This window comes from Nematolebias whitei, chromosome 1, assembly GCF_014905685.2.
Source record: "Nematolebias whitei isolate Nwh7 chromosome 1, NemWhi1, whole genome shotgun sequence".
Classification (NCBI taxonomy): domain Eukaryota; kingdom Metazoa; phylum Chordata; class Actinopteri; order Cyprinodontiformes; family Rivulidae; genus Nematolebias; species Nematolebias whitei.
In genome coordinates, this window is record NC_056498.1 from 64,662,605 (window position 1) to 64,675,982 (window position 13,378).

The following is a 13,378-nucleotide window of genomic DNA, read 5'->3' on the forward strand; positions in this document are numbered from 1 at the left end:
GTGTTTAGTTTTTTTTATTTTTTTTTTTTTTTTTCTGTTTTTTGTTTTCCAGTGGTAGGGGGAGGGGGGGGGGGGGGGGCTTTCTGAATGGAATGTGCTGATGGTGCAAAATTTATAAGCAGAAACACTAAAAAATATCTATGAAAGTTTTCAGTCTCTTACAGCCAGCCTGTGTCTGAAGGTTGGAGGACTGATGCTTGAATGGACCTTTGGTCTGAACAGATGGATTAAACACTGCATTCTCCCACAATTGTTTTTTCTAACATTTTATAAACCATGTTTTTTTTTTAATCAGTGTTTTTAAATATGCTATTTTTAAAATTATGTTGATTTGTTGTCAATTTCAGCTACAGGGAAGAGAAAAATAAACAGTATTTGATTAAATAGCTCCTTTTTGTGAACTTATCTCATTAAATTGATTGTAGCAACACACAGACTTAGGTCCTACCAAGTACGTACCTGCTTTTTACCTGGTATGTACCGAGTATATTCATTCAACCTTTTTTTAGACATGTTAATCCCATTGAACTTCGGGGACTCATTTACAAGAGAGACCTGATTTTTACAGAGACAACAATAGACAATTATAAAGGATGCATACAAATTGAGATTGTTTTTTTTTTTTAACAAATGAAAAGAAAATGGTAATTAAAAGAAAATGTAACAACACAAAAAACAGCTAGGTTGTAAGGCAATGTTGAAAACTAAAAACAGGAAGATGCATGTATTGTTTCTTGCCAGGAACTTAACAGATGTTTGAAGCCACTTAGAGAGGTCAAGGTCGAGAGCTTCAGATCTTTTTGTAAGATATTCCAGGAAACAGGAGCGGAATAGGAGAAGGCCCTTTCGCCAAGTTTAGTCCGCACTGAGGGGACACTGCAGGTAATAATGTCCTGAGAGCGCACGCTGTAGCTGCACTCACGCAGTGACATGTAGGAGGAGATGTATGAAGGCAGCAGACCAAGAAGTGATTTAAAGATGAAAATGTACCAGTGAGAGAGTCTGAGAGAAGTTAATACATACAGGATGCTTACTGGGTACACACCAAGCATGGATCAGGAATACATTCTATGTACCGAGTTCAGTACTGGGTATGTACTGGGTTTGTATCAGGACTGTAAGTGATACTAGGTACCAGGTATTTATCCAGTTGTGTGCCATGCACCTTTTACCTACTGTGCATGTACCAGGACATGTGTCACCAATAAGTGGCTCAAGGTCCAAATCTGAACACAGCCTTATCTGGGCCCAGATCTGTTGTTAAATTTCAGTTGAACTAAATAATTTACAAACTATTTTTCATATTTGTGACTTGCTAACATAATTCATTTTACGCAGCCTAGCTTTTCTAGTATTTATGGTCATTTTCAGTTCTGGCCTGTGGATTATTCCTGCTGTTGAGCTGTCGTGCAGCAAAAACTAAAACTATCAAAAAAATCATTTATTTAATTGTTGTTGTGTTTTTTTTTAGTATTGTTTGTTTATTTAGTTGATATGCAATTGTTTGTGTGGAGTGGGTGGCAGATGGACAAACCAAATGTCACCACAAATCGTAGAAGTTAAATGTCTTGCTGGGATTCTGCCAAGGCTTAGCGTCAGTACAGTTGGAAGTCTGCACTAATAAGGACTGAACGAGCCGAACGTGTTGCAGCCTGTAGCAGAGTGGGGATCACGCAGCTTCTCTCAGAAACAGCAATGGAGGGGCAGCGAGTGCTGCACCTGCTTTGATATTCAGGGCATACTCTGAATAAAAAAATGAGTTTAATTAGGACAGAAAAACAACAGAGCGAGCAAAGATTGTGCATAATCACAATAATTATTCCCCTCTGTGTTTTACTTACTTTGAGGTGAGTATTCATCAATTTCTAATGAATGCATCACCTTGGAGGGAATGAAAGGAGATGTAAATTAGCCTTAGAGATGAATCACATGAGAGAGGAGAGATGGAGGGAGAGAGGGGGAAAAACAAATATTCATTTGAATTTAATGAATTTTCAAACTTACTATGATTATAATAGACTATAACATCTTTTAGCTCTCTACACTTGTTTTTTATTGTTTAGTGAAATACCTATATTTTAATCAGTGTTGTATATACATTTTAAATTGTGACACCTTCTAGTCTCCCTTTATATGTTACCAGGCAAAAAAAAAAAAAAAGATTTCATTTTATGTTTGTTGACGCTGACCTAAAATTTGGTGTGATCGTAGCTGAGAGTGATCCTCTTCACATGTTCTAAAAATGAACAGACTGCAAGAAAGCTTTATTTATTTATTTATTTGTTTGTTTATTTATTTGTCGTTAAGTTTTTCCATCAAATCTCTCAGCAAAAGATTTGATGAAGCGCTGGATGGATTTTAATGAAACTTTCAGGAAATGTTTTTTTTTTTTTAAACTGTTTCTGCAGCTGTTATTGTTTTAGTACCAGTGCAATTCAAAATGGTTGCCACAATCAACTCAACCAAAAATAGTCACAGTTTAAACAGTTTTACAGATATCTTGCTAAAGTTTGGTGTGGTTATAGCCGAGGCTGAGTTGCACTTTATTGTCCAAGTGTTACTCATTGACCAAGATCTTTGCTTTAAACTAGCATTAACTGTTGGAGTCAACTATGCTCGTCTGTTAACAAAATATCTCATAATCCACCAGAGGGATTTTAATGAAACTTTCAGAGAGTAATCTCTGAATATACATCTCAAACTGAATAAGCGTTGGAGTCAATCCATTTTTAGATGGCTGCCACAGCTAACTTAAATTAGCAAACACAAAAGTGCCAATAACCCAGTCAATTTTACAAATATTAAGCTATAATTAAAGACGGCGGTAGCGAAGAGTCATTTACAACTCAAAACACTGACCATGGCATCTTATACCTGAAATTACATATAAGGCTGTTGTTAGTATTTGGCAGCACGACAGCTCAATAGCACTGTTGCCTCACAGCAAGAAGGTCCTTGGTTTAATCCCCAGTTGGACCTGGAGTCTTTCTGTGTGGAATTTGCATGTTCTTCTTGTGATTTCATGGGTTTTCTCCAGGTACTCCGGTTTCCTCCCACAGAATAAAAACTTGCATATTAGGCTGCCTTCAGGCCCAGGCCTCCCTTGCATAAGAGATCTGTGATCTCGATGGGATTTGCCTAGTTAAATAAAGGTTAATAAATAAATAAATAATATATTAATGTTTGGCCAAAAAGACCATCAATTTTTAACATATTGCAGCGTATTAATCTGAAAGTATGAAATGGATGATGGCAGGCAACAAGACGACTGTACGGACATATTCTAATTTGCATCTCGGTACAATGGTAATAAAGCTTATTCTGATTCTGATTCTGATTCCCTCAGGAATGATAGATATATAATTTAATGTGTTTAAACCATGAGTTTTAGGCTAAGAAACTTTGCTGGAGTAGTACTTAAAGTGTAGTTCTTTCAGAGTCCACTGGTCTGTGTCGCAACTCTATTAGGAAAATATTAATTCATTCAACATTTATTTATACAGACTAGCCTCACTGAGCCACAAAGACTCATTTACAAGAGGGACCTATTCTAGACAGAACATATAAAGTACAGACAACAAAACAGTAGACAATGATTACAATAAAATCCAATTAAAAATGCAGTTAAAAGAAGAGTAGTGTACAGAACAATAAATCAGGGTGCTATAAAACAGAGTGAAATATTAAAAACAAGAACATATTCGTTTTGATTGTTTTTATTGACAATATCAAATGTTTGAAACCTCGTAAAGGAATCAAGGAGGACAACTTCAGTTCCTGTTGCAAGGTGTTCCAGGTTGCAGGAGCTGAGTAGGAAAAGGCCTTTTTGCCAAGTTCAGTCTGCACTTAGGGAACGCAGCAGGTAATGATGGACTGAGAGTGCATGTTGTAACTGCACTGACAATGTGACATATGGGAGGAGATATAAGAAGGCAGCAGACCAAGGAGGGATTTACCGGTATAGATGAAAATGAACCAGTGTGAGAGCCTACGTGTAGACAATGATGACCAACTGACCAAGGAGTACAGTGTGCAGTGATGAGTACGATAGTTACAACCAGTTATGAATCTTTGCGCACCATGGTAGACAGCATCCAGCATCTGCAAGGAGCTAGCAGGGGCATTCATGTAAATAATGTCACCATAGTCAATGGCCAGTAGGAAGGTAGCAGTTACAAGGCGTTTTCTGACATTCAGAGTTAAGCAAGATCTATTTCTGAAAAATAAACCCTGTTTTAATTTCAGTTTCTTTATCAGGTTTTTGATATGTGGTTTAAAAGAGATGTGCATCGGCCAAAATTCCCAAGTATTTGTAAGAATCTACAAGCTCAATAGGAACACCATGCATGGATGAGTTGCTGGCACCGACTTTCTGTTGGAAAACATCCCTTTGGTTTTGTCAGCATTTAGCACCAGCTTGAGATGGAATAAGTCTGACTGAATGATGTCAAATGCAGACTGTAGAAGCTGGAAAGTCTTAACTGCGTTAGCTCGGCAATAAACAACAGTGTCATTGGCAGAGAGATGTAAGGATGGTCAGGAATGTTTTGACATACATTTATATTGTAAAAGGAGTGGGACCTAAGATTGAGCCTTGTGGCACACCATTGGTGACTGTAACGTAGCTAGATGAAGTACCGTTATATCGAACACATTGCCTCTGACCTGACAGATAGTTTGAGAACCAGCCAACAGTGTGATCTGAGAAGCCAATATCTGAGAGCTTAAAGATGTCATGATCTACAGTATCAAAGGTTTTGGACAGCTCTAGATAAAGTGCAGCACATTAAACCTTAGCGTCCAAAGCTTCAGCAACATCATTAAAAACCTTTAATGAATCAGTAGAATGAACCTTTAACTTTAGCGAAGCAGTCATTGTGCTATGTTGTTTACTGAAGCCAGATTGGGGAGAAGATAAAATATTAAAAGAGTCCAAATACTTCTTGACTTGAGTGTTTCAGTTTTTCTAAAACCTTAGCTAAAATACAGTTTGGAGATTGGTCGATATTTGTTCAAAAATAGTGGGGTCTCCTCCTTTCAAAAATGGCAGCAAAAAAGCTGTTTTCCAAGCATCTGGGACAGTATTATGTTGTATAGACAGATTAAAAATGTACGACACTGGTTCTGCTATAATTTTTGCAGCTAGACTTAAGTAGTAAGGAGGGAGGTCATCAGGGCCGGCAGATTTTCTACTATCCAGATCTTTTAACAGTTTGGTAACCTCACCGACAGAGAACTGTGAAAAAGAGAATGTATGGTTTACTGAGGTTTGACTTGTTGGTGGAGTAATGATTCACCTTTAGAAACTGCATTAAACAAGGACCAGGAGGCTACAAAACGTTTGTTGAAACAATTTAGCATCCCATGCAGTTGACACGTTACAATTTACAGTTTTGTGCACTGAGAGCAGCATGAATTCAGAATAGTTGCTGATGTGACTGTGGTGGTTTAATTGCCATCAACATGGATCGTGCCAAGTTGCCCCAAGGTGCCAAAACTAAACACCTCAAACTCATTTACTGCTGATGGTTTTGATTAAACACAGTAAAACCAGAAACATTACCTCAAAATTAAAAAATTTCCAATCCACCTGCCTGATCTGGATACACTGCCAATGTTTTCATTTATTTTAATTCACCTACTTGGTGGATAGAAAAGTCAGCCATTTTTAATCTGATCTGCACAAGCTCCAATTGTGTGTGACGTCTTATATGCTAAGCGTAAACATGAGTTTAATTTTTATTTTTTGTTGTTTAAATACACTTATTTAGTTTTAAGCTCATAATAATCCATCTATCAATTTTCTAAACTTGCCTGATCATCTCAATAGAAAAAAAAAAACTAGTAGAAAACGTCTAAATCAGCTCATCAGCTTATAACGCGCTTCTTTTTTTTTTTCTTTTTTTTTTCAAAGAGACTAAAGTGTATTGTGTTTGTGTTTTCATGAAGGGGACAGGGCTAGTGGCCTTGGCAGGATATGATGACAAATAGGTTGTATCACGCAAACAGCATCTGCAGTGGTCTCTCAGCGTGTGGGTTCTGATGCTCTTTCCATTTTAAAAGTACATTAGAGCTGATGGTAATGGTATACCAGAGGTTGCTTCCAGTACAGTTCTATGGACTTCATCCATTAAGAAAGTAAACAAAGGATAGGTTTTTTTTTCCTTCAATGCCATACAGGGAACACATGGCAACGTCAAAAGAAATTAGAGCTGCTCAACAGCTTTAGATATCTGCCTTTCAAAATGTTTTGTGTTAACGTCCACTGATTCAACAAATAGCCTGGAAGGAATGATAAAAGCTGGAGTTCTTTCCGAGAAATTAGGTTTAAGCGTTAACAATAAAAATTTCTCTGAATTTAGACACACATTTTTAGAATCAGCAGTAAAAAAACACATTTTGCGCACACGAGCATTGTGCATGTGGACACATTTCCACATTGCTGACCTTAAAATGTGTGTTCTGATGAATCCTTTAATCCTGTGTTTAATGTGAGCAGCATCATTAGGTCTGCTGCTAACACAAAGTTCAGCACTTTTCCTCAGACTCTTGACTCAGACGTGAGGAGCTGCGTCATTTCGATCCAGCCCGAGACCAGTGACGAACCACCGTTTCTTTGTAGCTCAGTAACGACACTGAATTGACAAGCAGTCAGCACAGTGTATTAACAGTCCTGTCCTTTGCTGATTTATTTATTTCCATGTATTCCTGTGTATTTAATCCTTTTAAAGTCATTGATAAGACGATCACTTAACTGTTTCCCTTCACAACCTTACTAGCCGTTCGCTTCCTTTCATGTCAGTCTGTGCAATCAGAAATGTTCACTGTTCCTTCAGCACCTTCCTCACTGACCCATTGTGTGGTTGTAAAACCAGGCTGCGAGTGGCATGCATAATAAACCCTGCACTAGCTGCTCTAGGAGGGTCAATAAAAGTCCAAGCTGAAATGCATTTAGATATTCTGAATGAGCATCTCATCGGTCATTCTACCGCTTGCGATTTGTAAGGCTACACAAGGCAATCAATACAAGGGCCATTAGGCTTAACAAACCTGGTTTGTCTTTAAACTGCATGCAGCACTCCAGGATAGCCTGACTACCTATAAAAGGTTACTGGCAGGTGTTTGATTCAAAGCGAGATGAAGGCTTGTTCTGACACACTATAATCTGACACGAACAGTTTAAATGCTACATTATTGGATGCCAAACACCACAGAACGAACTACTTTAATGTGACAAAATACTTCACTATTTCCTATGTTTACTTATTAAGTATTTGAATAAAATAGAGCCACGAAAGCAATATTTTGTTTTGAGATGTTAGGAAGTACAAAAAACATGCTGTTTTTCTGCCCTCACACAATTGTTACCAGACACACAAAACAACAGACAATTTTACTACAACACATAATTACTTTAGCCTTGTTGCTTTTGTAATGAATAAATGGTTGTCATGACAAACACTCAGCCTATTCAAAGGGCTTAGAAAAAAAGAACAGGAATAAAGGTTTGGAAAAACATTTGAAACCCAAATAGATTTCTCATGGAAAATTTCTTGGAATGATAGCTGGAATAAAAAACATAATAATAATCCGAATCAGCTTTATTGTCATTGCACAGAACAACGAAATTACGTTTCGTACAGCCCATCCAAAGAAACACAAACAAACAACAGACAGGGTAGACAGGGTGTCTGAGGCTGCAGCCTCACTGAGAGGTGCTTCCTTTTTAGTTAGATTAGAAAAAAGGAGAACATGAGGGAAGAGGAGGGGAAAAAAAATCACATTATCTCACACTGTGTTCTGTTTGAGACTGCAAAAAACCCAGCACAAAAAAGCAACATACTGGTGACATAAAGACATATGCATGCAGAGTGGGTGATAGTGGGGGTCCCAGCACAGGCCGCCCAAGTGAGCGACGCAGGCACTTTCGTATCTACATAGGTTGCAGCACCAGGGGAGCAAATGAGGGAAGCCAGCAAAGGCGTTGAATTTGAGGGGAAGTAGTTTGTGAGCACTGTCCAGATAGACCCACCCACACGCACACACACAGACAGTCTTAGTCATGATAAGGAATGGTGCAGTGTTTATCAGCCGACTCGGTAGAGCTCTGAATCAGGTCCATGTCCTTGGGGAAGGGAGCGGGATGGGATGGGGGGAACAAAGCATCTTGTTCACATAACATCCAGGAGAATTTGAGATAGGAAATCTTCTAAGGCTGATGCTGGGGGAGCCAGATTCATCATCCATTCATTATCTTTACCCGCTTCTTCCATTTTGGGTCATGGGGGTCGCCGGTGCCCATGTCCAGCAATCACTGTGCAAGGGGCGGGGTACACCCTGGACAGGTTGCAAGTCCATCACAGGGCCACATAGAGACAAACAACCATTCACTCTCTCACTCACACCTAGGGACAATTTAGAGTTACCAATCAGCCTAACATGCATGTTTTTGGTCTGTGGGAGGAAACCGGAGTACCCAGAGAAAATGCACGGAGAAAACATACAAACTCCATACAGAAAAGCACACAGACCAGGATTTGAAGCAGGGTAACCTGCTCGCTGAGAGGCAGCAGCTCTACCAGTTGTGCCACCGTGCTGCTGAGCCAGATTAAGAAAGCAACATTTGTTGTGGGTCAGGCCAAGCTCTGTTAATTTCCATCTGCCTTTTACAGTCTCGCTAGGCTAGAACATCTCAATGTCAACTCCAAACAGCCAAACTGGGGTCACATATGCCGAGTTGAGTTTACAACATCTCTGAGATCTCTTCCTTCCTGCCAGTGAGATTCAGGATCTACAAGCCTGCGATTCTCAGCAAGAATTGCGTCCAGCTTACGGCTCAGCTCGCATAGCATTTGAGTCTGAGTGATGACAGCACGGCACATACCTTCACACATGCTGGGCAGCTTAACAATGGCCAACAGCTGCCAACGTTTTCCGAATTTGTCAACATGCCAGGTAACCACCAACTCCAAAAAGCAGAACTCCTGTTATCAAAAACAAATTATGTATACATCTTCATTGTCCTCAACTGACAAGATGGACAGACACAAAATCTTCCACTTCCCCCAGGAATCCATCGTATATCCAGTTGCCAGTATCCGGTCGGGGCAGGGGGGCTCTCCTTCGCACTGTCTTCTCGTTGAGAAAATTTTATCACTTGCGTTCAGAGACCAGCTGACCAGATCCATAATTAACAAATCTTTACCTCATGGCTCACATTGGTCTGACATCAGTGTCCAGGAGTTAAAATCACCCAGAGTTTGGGGAGGGTGTTTTTCTCAGACGGCATTCTCACAGATTTGGTTGGAGACAGATTCAGCTGATTCTCACAAAACCTGTTACAAAAGTAACAATATTCTTCGGCTTTTTGCCAGGAATAAGACATAAAAATATATGCTAAATAAAATAAAGTTCCGTCACTTAAAAAGGTAAATTCTGTAAAGTTAAAATGAAGAAACTCTTCTCTTGTCCATTTTTTATTTTTACCTCAAATGTAGGCAAAATAGGAGGTAAAGTGAAATATAATTGACTGAAACAAATACACATTTAAACGTTGAAATGCTATCATGTAAACATATCAAAAACACAAGAATCAACAAAAAATAATTATTCGGATCTCGTGAGTTTTGTGGTTGTCCAAAGTTTTACTGAAAGTTAAGAAACTTCATGAAGTCGAGGCCAGATAAAGAAAATTGTTTTGGGGTACAGGCTTCTTGTTACCATGGAGACCATATTTATTTATTTGTTTATTTATTTATTTATTTTATTTTTATTTCGAACGACAATTAAAAGTAAAAACAAAAAAAGAGAAAAAATGATAACAGTCATGCCAATTGACATGCAATTTTACACAATTTGTTCGAAAAGGAGCAGGTAGAAGATAACAATCTTATGATTTCCTGCCCCGTCATGCACATCAATATACAATCATTTTAGTCTTCCCTCACCAAATAACCCTTATAATACTCCCACATTAAATGATGATTAAACCTCACATTCTCATCCTTGTATGTACAATTATTTACACATTAATATCAGCAATAGCATTTTGGGTCTTTGAAACTCCCATCCTATACAAAATAGTTTTCAATAAGCTCATTTTTATACTGTTTTTTAAGCCGGCTTATATTTGTACTTTGCTTGAGCTCATCATTTAAATCATTCCATAGATCTACTCCACACACTGATATACAAAAACTCTTTTTGGTTATTCTGATACATTGTTTTTTTTAATTTTCCTTCTCCTATATAAGGAGTCAATGACAGGCTGGAATTTACAGACTGTTTAAAGAAAACATGAAGAGTTCTCATGTGAGTGGAACAAAAATTTATATACTGTATAGCAAAAATATTAATCCACACCATCTAATTTACTGGATTCATTAGGACAATTATTTTATAACCCTGACATGCAAGGCAACAAATATTTCAACCTTTCAAAATCGCATTTGAAAAAAAATGCTGGGGCTATTTAAGTTTCTGACAGGCTGGCTATGCTTGGCTTTAGGTTGCGACATCTAATCAATGCATAGCTTTAGCCTATAAGGCGTGTGTAATTAGATGCAATTGAACAAGAAACAGTAGAGTAAGTGTTGTGGGAAACTAATTATTTGACTTGCCATTTAATTTTTGCTTTTAGAATCACCTTTAACAGAACAGGAAAAATCCTGTTTCAAATGGGGGTTTTTTGGGGTTAAACCTGCAACATCATTCCAAAGTCCCAAGCAAAAGTTTATAAGTTAAATATCAACCCAGGCTTGAAGGGGGAAAGTGCCTCAACATGGTTTAATTTCATGTCTGAAAGAGAACATTCTGATCAACAAAATATTCATTGCAAACACTCGTCAAAGAGCTTAATAATACAAGAAGTGCCATGAACAAGAAAAAATATTAATTGTATGATATATACTGGCAAATAATATGATCTACTATAGTTCATGCAATATTATTCAAATAAAGCATGCTCAGGTTTTTATTATTGTATTAGTTAAATGTGCATGTGCTTTTCTTTTCTTTTAGTGTATTTTAAGCTCAACTACATCCAGACTTAAAATAACCTAATTATCCAAATGTTAAATATTCTTCATAAAGTATTGGTTGGATGATGGTTGGCAGGTTTCTTAGACACCAGGGCATGCTATCAGCCAAACACACGCCCTAACGCCTGCCTGAATCTTTGTAGTAACCATAGTGACGGGCCAAACAAAGAGCTGCAGGAGAAAGGAAGGAAGTTCTCAGATGGAGAAGGTGAGAACAGGGCTTGATTAGATGAATGGGTTTATTCAAGTGTGGCAGAAATGAAAGTGGCAGATGAGATGAAGGAGAAAAGAGTCATAAATACTAAATCTGTCAGGGAGATTTCTTCCACTACACCTTGACTGTTTTCTTTTACACAGTTAGTCTTAAATTTCTGAGGAAAGCATAACGCAGGGAGTCATTTCCCTATGAATTCTTAATAATTTGCTCCAAAATACTCACTCCCACATATTTCTCTTTACTGTAGCACTGGAACAAGGGAAACAACGAGTAACGGAGTCTTGAGATGTTTGGACGATTTAAGTTGCATGAAATCAGAGGTTTCTTTGTGTGGTTGTGAGGCGGAGGAAATGGAGGGAATTACACAAGCCCGTGCAATTATATGAGTCAGAGATAAAAACACAGACGCAGAGTACTAACTGAAGAGAGCTAAACAATAACTGAGTTTTGGTTGAAGCTGCACTTTTGCTCTCAGTAAATCATTTCAATTGAAATGCAGCAACAACACGTGTAGCCATCGTGCTGATGGGTCCGCTTTCTTGACACAAATGTAGATTGACAAATACGTTTTGACACGTGGAGGCCATTAATCAGGTGAGGACACCGCCAAGCCTCGAGCTTTAACAGTGACTGATTCCTGCTGACTGATTGATTGATTGATTGATTGACTGATTGATTGATTAGTCCACACAAGCCATGAACTGGCATTTTCTGACATTCATTTAAAAAAAACTTGAGCTGACAAAATGTCTTGTTAAAGCTCTTTAAAGAAGGTGGTAAAAAGAATTTCCCATCACATTTCAGCATATTTAGTAGGTTTTTGTTCAGTCCTTTTCCTGAGTAAAGTTGTTCTTGTTGTTGTTGTTTGTTTCCCTCAAGAGAACAAAGCTTCTTCTTGTTTGCGCATTAAAAGGACAGAGCTGCTCAAGTCAAAACTACGTCACCTGAGTCATCCAGCAGTTGGGGAATAAAGCAGCATGTTTGATGTTCTTCTCAGTCTTCAGTCCCTTTTCATTCTATTCCACCTAACTTGTGTATTTTTCAAATTCAGAACATAAATATTCTTAGCGGGTTTGTGTGAGGGGGATCCTCAAGGATACAGTGACTTAAAATGATCCTCTGCTGATTATAACACAATGAAGTGCCAAGCAAGGGATCTGGAGATATGAGACTCATGTTTTCCAGGACTGAAATGTCACCCGAGGATGTTAATCAGACCTGCAGCTGTTGCTCTTTCAGCTCCACAGGGCGCCGTGCTGCTGGCTGTAGAGGTGTGGGTGTGAGCGTGACGGTGGATTTAAAAAATAAAAAAAAGAGAAAAGAAACGAGAGAGAGTCAAATCTAATGTAGCTTTTGTGTGTGGCAGCTGCTCTTTTAAGCTCTCACAGGAAGTGCACATACACAGCCCAAGCTTGGACACGTATCAATCTCCGCTGTCACAATATCCCATCCTGTCACCATGGAAACATCCTAAAGCTACAGCCGTCTGCTGGAAGATTGACTTAACTTGCTGTAATTTGTGTATTTCTCACCCAAAGGCCCACACGGTCGACCATCAGCTGAAAAGATACAGAGCTTTGTCTTGTGGACAACTGTTTGGAGCAGCCACTGATTTCAACAATCAGCTCCTCTGTAAATACTGTGCAATGATCCCAGCGAGACAGATGCTCGATCATATTATTATTTGCCAAAAGGATTCTTCTCTTCTCTAAAGTTGTCTCTGCTTCACCAGACTCAGTGGACATGCCCCAGGTGGGTTTCTGCTGAGTGACATTTTGAGGGAGAACATTTAATGCAGTTTATTGATTTTGGTCGCGAGAAGACGGGAGACGATCGATGGTACGTGTCACAACTCCTTCCTAAACTTGTACCTTCCCAGGCATGCCTCGGGTCAGACTGGTACAAACAAATGGAAATGAGCTGTTTGACGTGACCTCAAAACCAGCGCATGCAGTTGTCATGTGAATGTTTGGCGACGTGGCAGAGAAATGAAATGTCAGCTTTGAAAATCATGGCTGAAAATAAAGTATTTTATAATCCACAGACGCAATGAAGGGAGATTTATTATTGGTATGATCTGGGTGGATGCTCTACCACATGGAGACAGGAGACATTGAAAATT